Genomic DNA, 17,285 nt, shown 5'->3' on the forward strand with positions numbered 1-17,285 from the left:
ACTGCTTTTTATTATGAATTATTATAATTTTTATTATTAATATTTTTCATGGTTTTTATTATTAGTTATTTTTGTATTTTTGAATTGTTATTCGAGTTGAATTATTAACATAATACATTATTTTTGTTTATATTAAAAAATAAATCCGAAAAAAAAAAATTTAATATAAAATGTTTGATACTTTTGAAATTTTTAATTTTAAAATTATTATAATATATATTTTTTTAAATTTAATATTAATATCAAAATATTATTATTATAATTATTATTATCAAATATTATTTAATAATTTAATATCAATAATAAAACATTGTAATATCATTTTTGATTTTTTTTTTTTTTTTTTTAAATTAATAAAAATTATTATTATTATTTTAAAAATATTACATAAGTTATATAGATGATACATGATTGTGTTATGAATGTTAAAATTTATTTGGTGAAGAATTTATTTCCTTTGTTCTATACTTCAAATTCTTAGAACCCAGTTATAATTGGTTTATTTGTGACATTTATGAAATAATTATATTTGATGAAATAATACGAATCAATCTTTTTAAGTTAATAATTCTCCAAAACTTCTCACTCCAATTAAATAAATAAATATTATTATAATTACATCCTTAAAAAATATTGCAATATATTTATAATAATTTAGCTATTATTATCTCATTTGGAATGATGTTATAAAGATAATACTTTTCATGAATATTTTTATTTAAAAAGTAATGTTACTTTTAAATATTTAGGAAAAACTTTTAAATGTCTATTTTTTTTTTTAAATTGATATTAACTTTTTTAACATAAATTAAATTAAATTAATAAAGAAATTAAAATATTCTTATATTAATTTATAAGTAATTTTTAATATATTAATTTTTTTTAAAAATTGATATTAATTTTTTTAACATAAATTAAATTAATAAATAAATTAAAATATTCTTATGTTAATTTATAAATAATTATTGATATATTAATTTTTTAATAAAATAATGTTTATAATTTTAAAATATTTTTTAATATAAAAATAAAAGCTCCGTAAGCTACCAACAAATACGTTGTCAGAGGCAATAAAACCCTGGGACACCGTATACTCTTGTGTTAGCTATGAGATGAACTGGCACTGTTTATGAGATGAACTCTGGGATGGACTCGTCTCAATTGCCATTATCAACCGTAATTATGCCCAAATATAAAAGCACATAATTTTAATTTTTATATGCGAAAATATTTAAAATCAAAGTCCAAATAATAAAAACCCTAATGTTTTAAAATATTATTAAAACCATATTAAATTAAATGAATTAATTTATATAACAATTTTGAAATAAACATTAAATTCAAAAAATAACATGTGATATTTGTATAAATTATGTTTTTTTTAATCTAACCTGAAACATGGCTTATCAAATATGTATATTATTTAGGTTGAATTTACGGATGAGATATAATGGGATGCTATGGAATGCAACTAACACTAAGAACGATTAATTCTATGGATGAAAGCTCGATGGAATTCACTTTCTAAAATACCATAGCTACATTTAAATTTCTTTAACAAAACACCCTATAAAGTTGTGGCTACATTTAAATTTCTTATTCTAGAAGGTTGTGGCTACATTTAAATTTTGAAAACAAAGCACCCAGCACCGCCTCCTCCAACCCCGCTTCCTCTAACCGTCACTAAGGCCAGCGGATTTTTTACTATGCTCACAATGCCATAAGCTCTTTACGATACTATGATTGCTCTAAAACTATAACAGGACCTCCTACGTGGTGGGCAGGTTGAACTTCATTTCTATCTCGTATTTGAACTATCCAACCATGAATAAGCCAAAGTCTCCATAGCTCCCATGGTGTGGGGTAGCCATGAATAAGCCAAAATCTCCGGCCGGGTGGAAGGCAGCTACGTAATGACATTTGGTAGAAGGAAAAGTTGAAGACCTTTTAAAATAATGTGCGAGCGGATTTTCGAGCTCTCTGAAGAGAAGCGCCGCTGGTATCTTTCAAATGCTGAAGTGCAGATGTATCGTGCAAGGACCCCAATATGGGCAAAATCCGAGATGTATTTCCAAGTTATGATGCCTGATGTTATGAACACGGAACATTCAAATAAAGATACATCATCTGGAGAAATTGATACATCATTTGGGGAAATTGAAATTGAAAGAATTCCTGTGCCTGTATTTGATCATGTTCAGGATTTTAAAGAAGTCCAAGAGGCAGGATGAATATGCACAAGATGGATTATGGGCAAAATCCGAGATGTATTTCCAAGTTATGATGCCTGATGTTATGAACACGGAACATTCAAATAAAGATACATCATCTGGAGAAATTGATACATCATTTGGGGAAATTGAAATTGAAAGAATTCCTGTGCCTGTATTTGATCATGTTCAGGATTTTAAAGAAGTCCAAGAGGCAGGATGAATACGCACAAGATGGATTATGGGCAAAATCCGAGATGTATTTCCAAGTTATGACGCCTGATGTTATGAACACGGAACATTCAAATAAAGATACATCATCTGGAGAAATTGATACATCATTTGGGGAAATTGAAATTGAAAGAATTCTTGTGCCTGTATTTGATCATGTTCAGGATTTTAAAGAAGTCCAAGAGGCAGGATGAATACGCACAAGATGGATTATGGGCAAAATCCGAGATGTATTTCCAAGTTATGATGCCTGATGTTATGAACACGGAACATTCAAATAAAGATACATCATCTGGAGAAATTGATACATCATTTGGGGAAATTGAAATTGAAAGAATTCCTGTGCCTGTATTTGATCATGTTCAGGATTTTAAAGAAGTCCAAGAGGCAGGATGAATACGCACAAGATGGATTATGGGCAAAATCCGAGATGTATTTCCAAGTTATGATGTCTGATGTTATGAACACGGAACATTCAAATAAAGATACATCATCTGGAGAAATTGATACATGGGAAATTGAAATTGAAAGAATTCCTGTGCCTGTATTTGATCATGTTCAGGATTTTAAAGAAGTCCAAGAGGCAGGATGAATACGCACAAGATGGAGTTATTGGTATGAATCTGAATTGCGTACAAATACAACGTTCAAGCAGCAGTAGTAGCTGCAGTTCTCTTGGTCATTTTTCTGGGACACCATCAATGGTTGCAAATGGCTGTCATCAGGGTTTTATTTTGATTCTTCAGCCACCTATGGTAACTCTACCCTGAAGCCAACATTATCTCAGAATGCAGCAGTAGCACCACTAGAGTCATCCTTAAAGAAATTAAAGGTAAATAATCAGGATTTCAATGGGAAGTCTACTTGTCAAGCAGAAAAGCATTTAAGCACAGGACCATCGCCATTGGATATTCCTGGATGGAGCAGAGTTGGTACTGGCAATATCCAGCACTTGGTTGAAGACCATACACGCTGTGCGGATCTTGCAGTGAGTGGCCATCTTGAAGGAATTCTGCCGCAAGATGGGATTGAGGCTGCTGGAGATGCTTGTAGCATTAAACGTCAGAGCAAGGAGGGGGCTCTGGAGAAAGTGGACCACGATGAGAATGCATGGGAAGGAGGCATGTTCCCTTTTTGTGATGAAGGTATGCCACTTTTATTTTGAAATTTAAGGTATGCTTTTATTAAAAAATGTTTTTCGATGTCAGTGTCGTTAAGAAGATTTCAGTAGAACTAATTGTATATCCTGATTTAACAGAGTGAGCACTGGCTCATCCCAATTGTTCTTCTGGTTTGTGTTGGTGTCACCCTGCACTTGACCTACTACAAGTGATCGATGCTTGATGGTTGTTTAAAACTGCAGTGTATTATTTGTTTCCAGGTGGCTCTATTCATTTCCTAATGAAGATTTTATTGATGGCAAAACTGCATTTGAAGCTATTGCTTCGGCAATTGAAGAAGCTAAATCTGAGATATTCATAGCAAGTTGGTGGATATGTCCAGAGGTATATCTGCGTCGCCCATATGATGTTAATGATGTTCAGCCAAGCCAACTCACAGCTCGGTTGATTTAAAATTCTTTAAAAAAATACCTATTCTAGAAGGCTGTGGCTACATTTCATTTAAATTTCTCTGGAAAAACACCCAGCCCCGCTTCCTCCAACTGTCCTTCATTCAGCCAGGCCAACTCATAGCTCTGTTGATTTAAAATCTGTATGTTCCTCTTCTCATAATATTCAGACCGCTATTGGATTGATCATTCTACTGTCATTGGAATTTCTTTATATTTCAATTGTCGGTATTGGATTGATCTTTCTCTTCTACTTGGAATTTCTTTATATTTCAAATACGTGCCTGTATGAGATGTTTCTGTTTCACGCGCCTGCATGTATGCCATGTATATTTTTTTCTGGAATTGATTTGTAACGTCTGGCTCTTAGTTTTGCTTGTTGAACTATAGGTTTTGTGTTTTGGCAGTGTACTGTATTTTTTCCATGATGATCATTACGGCTGGAAATGCGCACTAGATCGATGTAGTGTCAAGGTAATAGAAATCATGCAGCGCTTATTGATAGTATCTCAAAGAAATTTTTACTTAATTCTAAATGTTAAGGGTTCATGATTTTCAGGTCATGAAAATCTGGATCGAAATAGGACAGAGATAAGAGGAATTCCAAAATCTTTCTCACCTCAAGGTATCACAGGTACGAAATTCTCATTTCTATTTTAACAAAAAGAACCACAAAATTTTCAATAAAGAAATTGAAATTTATTCTTCATGAAATTGATTGAAATTTGTTCTTCATGCAACTGATTTTATGAATAGACAAATCATAGTTATTTATGGAAAGTTACATTTCTTCCTCTTCATCTGAAAAATTTAAAGAAAAAAATTGTTACAATTTAACTTCTGTATTTAAAATTAGAAGTCTATTTACAAAATTCGCTATAATTACAATTGGATTACTAAGTTGATGAATCAGTTTTATTATATATGTTAAATTGAAACATAATATATGCTCAGAAGCATTAAATGATGGTTGCTGTTCGAGAAATATTTGACGGGCCGAGGCATTCGAGAGAACGAGGCACGGGACGTCAAAGAAAAAGGGTTACCCAAAAGGTCGTGTTCGTCCTTACTGGTCTTGGCCTTAGAAGGGGTGGGCGGTTAAGATCCTATTGAGGAGATTCTTAATCCCAATAGAAAATCTCCTTCACTCTGCCTAGGTACTAGGAGTAGGAGGTCAGTGGGTGCTTTATCATATGTCTACGAGCCCCAAAATCTACAGTCTATCATTAAGGAAAATGGTCCTCGGGAAAACTCTGAGGCCAACTTTTTCCCTGCTATAATGAGGCAATACCTCTGCTGTTTTAGTCGAGTTTGTCGATTACGATAGCCTTATCCTAGTGTCTTTTTCGGTCTCCTGTTCCCAAACTTTGCTCCTGGTTTAGATATCCTAGTATAGTTGGTTCTAAAAGTGGGACTATCAGTGGCAGGCCAAGTGAGCCTAGCTTGGCCTGGTTCTAAAGGAAAGAAGGCAGAACCAAGGAAAAAGCGAAACTATCCGTGATAGGCTAGCAATCTGCCATGCCTGGTTCTAAACGAAAGAAGGCTCAAGCAGAGCCAAGGAAAAAAGTGGGGCTATAAGTGGCACGCTAGGAATCTGCCCTGCATGGTTCTAAAACAAAGAAGGCCCAAGCAGAACCTAAGAAAGAAGTGGGGCTATCAGTGCCATGCTAGCAATTTTCCCTGCCTATTTCATGGTAGTTCTCCTATGTGCATGAGACTTGGTGGGCAATATCTGCCTGCCTTCGTGACATAGGGGCGGGATGCATAGAGAGGGATGAAGCACTGAGCGAGCTAGTCATAGCGAAGGGGTGGCCAGAGTGATGGGTTTTATTTTTTGGGTAGCCTCGGCTACCTACGCCCACATGGGGAACCACCAATAGGAAGCATGTGGAGATTCAAGTGCCTAATCGATAGCCTTAAATGAATTTGTATGTGCGTTGCAGAGGTCGGCTCCGACAGCGTGGCTGGAATCATGGAGAAGCTCCTCCCATAAAGAAAAGGTTACCAACTATACAATCCTTGGAATGGATGAACCGTGGGAGGTTTCTATATTATGGAGGTCCCAATGCATGATGTTCCTTGACTTGCACATCTGTTAAATAAAAAGTATCTTGTGTTTATACCAATAGAATAAATTAATCTGTAATTCATTTAATGAGAGGAACCATCACAGTCGGTGAGGTGGAGCGAAGATTTGATCCATATATTTACGTTACGCTTTGATTCGTCCAACCCCCTTTTAGTGTATATATAATAGAGTTGGAAGGTGTAGGCTTCCATCTATATATAAGGTTTAGGTTTCATGATTCCAGCTAAGATAGATATAAACGCCTGAGCTTATCCATTTAGTCACATTTTCCGAGGATTTTTTTTTAGCAAAGGAAATGAGTGACTTTCTTTGGTCTAAAATATGTTAAATAAATGTGTCATGTATCAATTACCAAGTATTTATATTTATAAAATAAATATATAATTTATTTATATAAGTAGAACCATTTTATATTAAACTTAAATAAGAAGTTATTTAAGTATAGACAATACTGATAAGCATGATTCATTTGTATGAGGAGAACTATCTAACATTAAACCCTAATGAACTTAATCACATTTAGGTAAACATAGATTGTATTTAGAACATAGTGGGGTTTCTTTTGAGTGAAACTTTTTTTGGGACATATCAATTTCTATAATTAAATTAATGAGGGATGGATGCATGTTTTCATTGTCTCTCAACAGTTTCATGGCATGGATGAAATTAACTTTTTTGGCAAGAATTTGTGATGATTATTAACATTTCCATGCCTTGAAAATGATCATGAGGATGAGATACACTATAGGGATGGTTTGGCGTCATCATATTGTTCATCCCACATAAGGTCTAAAGTGGGAAACTTCTCTAGCTTGGTTATCCTAGGAGACTCATCAAAGCATTTGTAATCATCTCCAAGAGGGTTGCAAACCATGTCCTAAGTATGAATAGACATGTCCAAGACTAGTGGGGTCTTCTATTGCTCTTTCCTTTTCCATTTTATCCTCTAGATAAGTGTGGCATGATCAACTTGAGATCTTCTTTACTTCTGATAACCTCAGTTCTGGAGCACATATGGTTCCATGCCTATTCCTTGGCACTAGACTTTTGAAGCAAAGGAAACTCATTTATAGGAAGCTATGACAAATTAGTGTTCAAAGTATGATCCATTAGTTTGGCTTCTCTACTAGCAATCTAAGGATACCAATGACAACTTGACCTTTACATTTCTTCCTCTTTTTAATGCAAATTTTAAATTAAAAAAATTTCTAAATCTTGGGTTACGAGCACTACATTATATATGATAATAATATGACATACATTTAAAAAAATCCATTTATATGGTTGTAAAATGTTATGTATATAGTTATTGAGAGTTATGTTCCAAAAACTTAAAATAGGGTAGGACACTTCAAATGTTTCCAAACACTAGCTATGGCATCCACCATGAACAACAAACCACAACTATCAAAGATGGCCTAGCAAGGCATCACACCAAGCTACTTGTAGCCACTTCAAAGGATGAACAACAAACTATCATGAATGACTACAAGTCCACCGTTAATTTCCCACATACGTCATACAAGTCGTTTAGGAGATTCTCTAAGTTTACATTAAACAAGGCCTCCAAGCATAGTGCTACAAGTATTTGATAGGGATTCTTTGCGACAAATCCTAGATCCTTCTCACCCAAGGACATCAAACCCTAGCACAACATGCCTTCTCTAGTTTTTCCCTATCACAAACCCTAGCACCTTCAACCCTTGCATTGACAAAATTATAAATACTTTAATATAGGATCACTGACAAAACGTATTGATTAGAATACTACTCCTCAATTTATGATGATGCACAAAAGTTGTTAAATTAACATATATAATCATCACTAGAAACTACTCAATTTCAATGGGAAACATACACTAAAATCAGATTTACAAGCACACAAATTGTGGATAGCAATGTACTTCATTTATAGAACAAATGAAGTTACAAGTACATACCAATCATAATCTTGTCAAAGGCTAGGACACTCCAATTTGTCTCCAAACCCTAGCTAGGCATTCCACCATCAACAAAAAAACCATAACTAGCAATGTAATATCCCATTTCAGAGATATTCCCCAAAACCCCAGTAAACTCCAACCAAATACGCACAAATGATATAATAACCGGGAAGCTCAAAATGATAAAAATAACAGTGGTGCAACATGTAATAATGTAAACATAAAATATAAGCAGAGACTCGAGAAATGCAGAGAGAAATGCTAAGCCATTTTATTATACTGAGTAATGAAATGAGTATAAGAGGTGATAAGAAAGATGGCACCTCGACTTGCACCAGGAAAGTGAAGAAATACACTCAGAATAGCAAAGGAATGGCCTCTCTTTGAACTGCGTGGATGCTGCTGGGGAATTGCCGTGCTGCTGCTACTATTGGAAATCAAATGAAGATTTGGGGTTGTTCCCCTCCTCAGAAAATGCTGAAACTTTGGAATCAGCCTCTACTCGGGAAACCCAGAAAAACCCAGAAAGCTTTTCTGAAATGACCGACCCCCGAAAATCGCCCCCTTGGGGAATCACGCAATCCCTCAAGGCTCTGCGCTGCCACTGAGTAGAATCCTCCAAAATACTGCCTGAAACTCTGCCAAACTCAAATGAATATTTGGGGTTGTTCCCCTCCTAAGAAAATGCTGAAACTCTGGAATCAGCCTCTACTCCGAAAACCCAGAAAAACCCAGAAAGCTTTTCTGAAATGACCGACCCCCGAAAATCGCCCCCTTGGGGAATCACGCAATCCCTCAAGGCTCTGCGCTACCACTGAGTAGAATCCTCCAAAATACTACCTGAAACTCTGCCAAACTCCTCCAATATGCAAGAGCCGATCTCTTGCTCAATCTCCCAGCTCAACTCCTCCACAAACCCCTAATCCGGAACTGCCCCCAGAAGAACTGCGTCCCTCTCTCTCAAGACTGCGCAGACCTCCAATGCTCAGCTCCACCTCAATACCAAAGATCAAAACTACTGCAAAAAGACTGCTGAAACTACCTTGCCCGAGTAGGCACTCGAAGTCCCCCGGGGCTAAGGGTGAGATCTCTGAATGGAGACACTTAGTGCACTAAACAGTGCTGCAGACAGGCTAAACAGCCAGCGTGCTCCAAGTCGAAGTGACTAGCTCAAATGATCATAACTGAATGATCAAAATGAGGGGGCCTCTCTCTCCTTTATAGCCTTTGCCTCTCTCAATCCCAAGGCTCACCTCCTCCAACGTGATTCCCCTCTTGCCACGTGTTTATTTCCTTCTGCGCAGTCCCTCCAAGTGTCTGCATGGGCTCCATCTCTGCGTCCCCCTTTGGCCCACTTGGCTCCCCTTTAAGTCACAACGTTGTGCTACTCGGAAGTGACTTTTATTCTAGAAGTGATTTATGTCCCCCTTTCTCACTTTTTTATTTATAAATAACTATAGAAGGCAAAAATTGAGCAAAATTGAATATTCCAATTAGCCATGGCTAATTAGGAATATTACAAGCAAGCATGGCATCGATAATGTGATCCGTAAGTTGAAGCCCAACGTGTGTCATTGATCTCACTTGATTATAGTTGTTGGATCTATTGGGGGTGTAAGTCTATTTTAGCTCATGTGCAAATTGATCTAGATGGGTGATCTTGGTTGTTGATCTTGCTTGATCATAGCCATTGGATCTATTGGGGTGCAAGTATGTTTTATCCCTTGTGCAAGTTAGATTCTAACGATCGATCTGGGTCATTGATCTCGCTTGATTGTAGCCATTAGATCTATTGGGGGTGCAATTCTATTTTATCCCTTGTGCAAGTTGGAGTTGCAGGTGTGATGTGGGCCATTAATCTTGCTTGATCGTAGCCATTAGATCTATTGGGGGTGCAAGTCTATTTTATTCCCTGTGCAAGTTGGAGAACGATGTGGATTATGGGTCGTTGATGAAGGGAGAGCACAACCATTAGATCTATCATGCACAAAACTTGTCGTAAACCTTCGCACATCTTTCAGAGCGATGCAAGATGTGGGCCTTGGATCAGTAAAAATTACAACCGCGAGATCTGTCGGGCAGATGGGACCCCACAAACTTGCATCCATGTTCTAGCACGATATAAATCTAGGTTGTGAAATCAAAGAAATCCTGGCTATTAGATTCATCGGGGGGGGGGGGTAAGTTGTCATAAATGCCCATGCATGTTTTAGTCCGATGGGAATCTAGGTCGTTGATCTACCTCAAGATCAACCCTTGGATTTGGAAGGGGGAAAAGTCACAGTGGTAGTGAAAATTGGAAATTGGACCCTGCGTGTTGTTGTGTCCACTCAATCATCGCTACATGGAATGACCCACGTCAACAATGGGGCCTATGTAGGGACTGACAGATAGAGTAGAAAGACTGGATGCATGCCAAGTGTTTAGGGGAAGTCATGCAAGCCAACTCGTGTCCAATGTGAACTAAGAAAATTGAATTAGTACAAGAAGTTACCTTTGAATGAAGCAGAGGTGCACAGGGAAGGTTTGTATGTTTGAAGATAGTTACAAAATGTTGTTACAAGTAGATTTCATTGGTGCACGAGAGTAAAACAATCAAAATGTTTGCCAATTTTTCCTAAATTTTGTTAATTTCTTCAGTCATCTGCCTAATCTACAGATAAGGTATCCAATTTAAGCGCCCACTTTCCAAGTTGTACACATGTTAAGAGATAAATCCTCTAGTGATGTGCTCTACATTCATGGGCTTGAAGTGTTAGACACTCCACATGATGAGGATTCTTGTTGTCTGAGATGAACTTATAGTGCACAAATGCTCTTACTCAATGTATATGCTCCAATGGGATATAATATTTACTTGGTCAAATATCTTTTATGACAAAATTCCATATTTGGTTCCCCAAGTTAATCTTAAAAGAGAATGTTGTTGATGTATTGGTGGCGATTTGTTATTTTTTGTTGCCAAGGAAATCGTAAGGTGGATGTTATTGAGTTGTTGGCTCAGCCTAACATATGATCCTAATGGAGATATGCTAATTGTTGCCACCTTATTAACTTTTAGAGAAATGTTGGCTAAGCTTGGCGTAGCGCTGCAATGGCCCTTGGATGCCATTCATTGGACACCCTTAGTTTAAGGCTATGGACCACATTAGTGTTAGTGGGCGCCCACTAAAACTAATGTGGTCCATAGCCTTAAACTAAGGGTGTCTAATGAATGACATACAAGGGCTATTGCAACATACAAAATAAAGACTCTTAAGTCAAGCACTCACTCTCCACATGTCAAGAGATCAACCTTCACGTGTTTCACTCTCCAACCATGAGTTCCAAGTGTCAATCAATTCTCATCAAAAGGATCCTTGTTATCTAAGTCAAGCATCCATTCCTCCAATGATCTTACTCAAAAAATTCTACTCACTATTATATTATATTAGCATGCATACCCAACATCTGAAACTACTTAATTTCCATGGGAATATACCTTAAAAATTATATCTACAAGTATACAATGTGTGGACAACAAGGTACTTCATTATACAACAAATGAAGTTACAAGTACATACCAACCAGTTTATCAAAATTTGGCACTTGTCCATCAATCTTTACACAGACTAGGACATTTAGAATACTTCCAAACCCTAGATAGGGTATCCACTATCAACAACAAACCATAACTAGCAAACTTGGCCTGGCAAGGCATCACACCAAGCTACTTGTAGCCTCTTGAAAGGGTGCACACCAAACTAGCATGAGTACCATCAAGTCCACCCGTGATTTCCCACTTGTATCTTGCAAATCTTCTAGGAGATTCTCTAAGATTAAGTCATATAAGCTCTCCAAGCATAGTTATCGAAGTGTTTGATGGGGTCTCTTTGCCACAAATCCTAGTCCGTTGTCACCCAAAGATATGAAACCCTAGTAGATAACGCTTTCTCTAGATCTTGATTGTCACAAATCCTAGCTCCTTCAAACCTTGAATCAATACAATTATAAAGACATTGATATAGGCTCATTAACAAAATACAATTATTTGATGACTACTCTACTTAATTTACAGCGATGCGCAAAAGATGCTAAATTAGCATATATAAAAGCCACTAGAAACTACTCAAATTTCCATGGAAATATATGATAAAAATCAGATTTACATCTAAACAAATTGTGGATAGCACTGAAATTCATTTATACAACAAATAAAGTTACAAGTACATGCCAATCAACCTATGACAAGTTGGTACATGTCATTCAAACTTGTCATAGGGTAGGGCACTTCAAATGTTTCCAAACACTAGCTATGGCATCGACCATTAACAATGAACCATAACTATCAAAGATGGCCTAGCAAGGCATCACACCAAGTTGCCTGTAGCCACTTTAAAGGGTGAACAACAAACTAGCATGAATGCCTACAAGTCCACCCTTGATTTCCCACATACATCATACAAGTCGTCTAAGAGGTTCTCTAAGCTTAAATTAAACAAGGCCCTGAGAGTCCAAGCTTAGTGCTCCAAGCATTTGATAGGGATTCTTTGCGACAAATCCTAGATCCTCCTCACCCATGGACATCAAGCCCTAACACAGTATGTCTTCTTTAGTCTTCTCCTGTCACAAACCCTATCACCTTCCACCCTTGCATCGACATGATTATAAAGACTCTAATATAGGCTCATTAACAAAACACAATGATTAAATTACTATTGTTCAAGTTACAGTGATGCACACAAGTTGTTAATGTAGCATGTATAGTCATCACTAGAAGCAACTCAATTTCAATTGAAATGTACACTAAAATCATATCTGCAAGTACGAAAATTATAGAAAGACATGTACTTCATTTATAGAACAAATGAAGTTACAAATACATACCAATCATCTTATCACAAGTTGGTATAACATGTTGCTCCATCTTGTGAAAGGCTAGGACACTCAGAATGTTTTCGAACCCCTTGCTAGGCATTCCACCATCAACAAAAAACCATAACGAGTAAGCATGGCATAGAAAAGCTCCTAGCTTCTTCAAAGTTTGAGAAGAAAACTAACATGAGCATCAACAAGTTCACTATTGATTTCACAATTGCACTATAAATGTTCTCTATGAGATTCTCCTAGATTACATTGCACAAGCTCTCCAAGGATAGTACCCTACATCCTAGGTCCATCAAAGCTTGTCACATCATGGCTTCTATAGGTTTCTACTGTCACCAACCCTAGCCCCTTCCGACCTTGCATCGAACAATTTCAAAGACTCTCATTTAGGATCATTGACAAAATAAAATGATGACAACTGAAATGACCTAGCAGTGGGTTGGGAGTGTTACAGGTAAAGACTACAGTGGGCCTACGAACATTAAAGGTGGTATTAGAGCTACAGTTTCCAAAACTTGGGTCATTTGGGGGTGAAAAATCATTTAAGGAAAAGTAACAGGTTGTTGATGAATTATTTGACATAACTCGCAGGAAGTTGAGGTGCATGAAATAATCAATTTGAGATGAGATCAAAGAGAATGACAAATGTGAAGGGTCAAATTGTGATTGTGAGCTCAGAATTTGTGGAGCGACAGGGAAATTTTAGTAACGGAAACACTAAAATTCACACAAAAAGAAAAAAAGAGTATTATTGATAGAAAATTAAAAAATAAATATATGATGAGATCAACGATGAGGTGGCAGTGCCATGTTATAGTTCTTGGTGGCAACTGAATTGGAAAGTGAGGAGGCTAGGTGGCAGGACATGGTGTGACTGGGCACCATCGGGTGGATGAAATGCACTAAAATACCGTGCCTATAAACGCATGATGTGTGCCCTCACCTTTGATCGTAGTTAATGGAATTCATTGGATCCATCAAACACCCTTTTCATCGATAAATAGCCGACAAGTTGGAGCCTAATGTGTAATGTGGGTCGATTATCTCACTTGATTATATCCCTTGGATATATTGGGGGTGTAAGTCTATTTTATCCCCAACACAAGTTGGAGTTCGATGAATGATCTAGGTTGTTGATATTGCTTGATCATAGCCATTGGATCTATTAGGGGTCCAAGTTTGTTTTATACTTCGTGTGAGGTAGATTTTGATGGGTGATCTGGGTTGTTGATCTCACTTGATTGTAGCCATTGGATTTATCATGGATGCAAGTCTATTTTACACCCTGTGCAAGTTGGAGTCGGATGTGTGATGTGGGCCATCGATCTCGCTTGATTGGAGCTTTCAGATTTATCGGGGGTGAAAGTCTATTTTATTCCCTGTACAAGTTGGAGCACGATGTGGATTATAAGACATTAATGAAGGGAGAGCACAATCGTTAGATCTATCATGCGCGAACCTCATCGTAAACCCTTGCGCATGTTTCAACACGATGCAAGATATGGGATGTTAGATTAGTGAAAAATGAAACTGTTAGATTTGTTGGGTAGATGGAACCGTGTAAACTTACGTCCATATTACAACACTATAAATCTAGGTCGTAAAATTAGACAAGTCCTGGCCATTAGATTCGTCGGGGGGTAGGTTGTCATAAACACATGTGCATGTTTTAGTCCAATGTGAATCTAGGTTGTCGATCTACCTCAAGATCAACTCTTGGATTTGGAAGGGGGAAAGTCATGGTGGTAGTGGAAAGTGGAAAGTATACCTTGCATGTTGTTGTGTCCACTCAATCATTGCCATGTGGAAGGACCCACGTGAATAATCCAGGGCCTAAGTGGGGACTAACATGCATGCTAGGTGTTTAGGGGAAGTCATACAAGCTAGTTCGTGTCCAATGTGAACTACAAAACTTGAATTTATACAAGAAGTTATCTTTTAATGAAGCAGAGCTGCACAGGGGAGGCCCGTATGTCTAAATACAGTTACAAAACTTCGTTACAAGTAGATTTGATTAGAGGAGTAAAACAATCCAAATGTTTGCCAAATTTTCTGAATTTTCGTTAATTTGTTGAATCATGTGCCTAATCTACAAGATAAGGTATCCAATTCAAGCGTTCACTTTCCAAGTTGTACACATTTAAAGAGATAAATCCTCCAGTGATGCTCTCTACATTAATGGGCTTGAAGTGTTAGACAATTCACATGATGAGGATTCTTGTTGTCCAAGCTGAACATATAGTGCACGAATGCTCTTACTCAAAGCATATGCTCTAATGGGATATAATATTTACTTAGTCAAATATCCTTTAGGCCAAAATTCCATATTTGATTCCCCACGATAATTTTAAAGGGGAATGTTATGGATGTGTTGGCGATTTCTTATTTTTGGTTACAAGGAATTCTTAAGGTGGATGTTGTTGAGTTGGCTGCTCTACCTAACATATGATCATAATGGAGATATGCTAATTGTTGCCACCTTATTACCTTTTGGAGAAATGTTGGCTAAGCTTGACCTAGGGATGCAATGACCCTTGGATTTCATTCATTAGACACCCTTAGTTTTAGGCTATGGACCACATTATTGTTAGTGGGTGCCCACTAACACTAATGTGGCCCTTAGCCTTAAACTAAGGGTGTCTAATGAATGACATCCAAGGGCCATTGCAATATACAAGATAAAGAGTCAAGCGTCCACTCTCCAAGGTGTACACATGTCAAGAGATCAATCCTCAAGTGTTGCACTTTCCAAGCATGGGTTCCAAATGTCAAGCACTTCTCATAGCAAGGATCCTTGTTGTCTAATTCAAGCATCCAATCATCCAATAATCTTACTCAACAAATTCTAATCACTATTATATTAAATTAGAATTTGTACCCAACATTAGAAACTACTTCATTTCCATGGGAATATACCCTAAAAGTAACATCTACAAGTATAAAATGTGTGGACATCAGGGTACTTCGTTATACAACAAATGAAGTTACAAGTACATACGAAGTAGCTTATCAAAAGTTGGCACATGTCCATTAAGCTTGACAAATACTAGGACACTTGGAATGCTTCCAAACCCTAGCTAGGGTATCCAACATGAACAACAAACTATAACTAGCAAATATGGTCTAGCAAGGCATCACACTAAGCCACTTGTAGCAACTTCAAAGGTTGCACAACAAACTTGCATGAATACAACCAAGCCCACCATTCATTTCTCACTTATATCATCCAATTCCTCTAGGAGACTCTCTAAGCTTACATGATACAATCTCTTCAAGCATACTGATCCAAGTCTTCAATGGGGTCTCTTCGCCACATATCCTGGTTCCTTGTCACCTCAAACCCTAGTAGATCATGTCTTCTCTAGATTTTGGTTGTCACAAACCCTAGCTCCTTCAACCCTCACATCAATACAATTATAACGACATTAATATAGGTTCATTAACAAAACACAATTATTTGATGACTACTGTATTCAATTTACAATGATGGGCACAAGATGCTAAATTAGCATATATGAGCAACACCATAAACTACTCTAATCTCTTTGTGAATATATGGTAAAAATTAGATCCTCAACTACAGAAATTGTGGATAGCAATGTACTTCATTTATACAAACAATAAAGTTAGAAGCACATACCAATTAGCTTATGACACTTGGTACATGTCGTTCATGCTTGTCATAGGATAGGACACTTCAAATGTTTCCAAACACTAGCTAGGGCATCCACCATCAACAAGAAACCATAACTAGTGAAGATGGCCTAGTAAGGCATCACACTAAGATACTTGTAGCCACTTCAAAGAGTGAACAAAAAACTAGCATGAATACCTACAAGTCCACCCTTGATTCCCCACATACATAGCCCGACGAACCTTAGGTGCAGAAAAGGGTGTACACTGCCTATGTGCAGGTTGATGGGGTTGTGAACCAAGAGGTTGGAGGATTCAAGGGTTTGATATAAGGACCTGGAGCATACTTGGCAAGCTCGAAGAGCAACAAGAACTCTTGGAGCCACAAGGGTCTGAGAACGTCTCTTTCCGGTTGAGTAAGATGCCCTAGAGGTAGTGGCATAGGTTGAGGCATCACAAGTGCAGAGAAGGGTGTGCATTCTTGGGTGCATGTTGATTGGGGGCGAGAGACTATAGGTTGGAGGTTCCTATGGTTTGGCACCTTAGTCTGTTAATGGTACCAGACGTGTATGTGGATTTGGCTTAGCTATTACCCAATGGTGTCGAAGCCCCAACTCGGGGATGACCCATTATTGAAAGAAAAAGAACAATGTGGACACTTGGAGTGCTTCCAAACCCTAGCTAGGGTATCCACCATCAACAACAAACCATAACTAGAAAACATGGTCTAGCGAGGAATCACA

At 37.2% G+C, this 17,285-nt stretch overlaps 1 long non-coding RNA gene across 1 annotated transcript; it reads left to right on the forward strand.

Moving 5' to 3' along the window:
• The first annotated feature begins 2,966 nt into the window (after positions 1-2,966).
• On the forward strand, positions 2,967-4,647 carry LOC149228650 (uncharacterized). The gene is made up of 4 exons (XR_016247226.1): positions 2,967-3,586; positions 3,700-3,946; positions 4,419-4,485; positions 4,571-4,647. It is a non-coding gene; the product is annotated as an uncharacterized LOC149228650 (long non-coding RNA).
• The last annotated feature ends 12,638 nt before the right edge of the window (positions 4,648-17,285 follow it).

Source organism: Pinus tabuliformis, chromosome J, assembly GCF_031772625.1.
Source record: "Pinus tabuliformis cultivar Carrire ecotype Pingquan chromosome J, CPIR1, whole genome shotgun sequence".
Lineage (NCBI taxonomy): Eukaryota > Viridiplantae > Streptophyta > Pinopsida > Pinales > Pinaceae > Pinus > Pinus tabuliformis.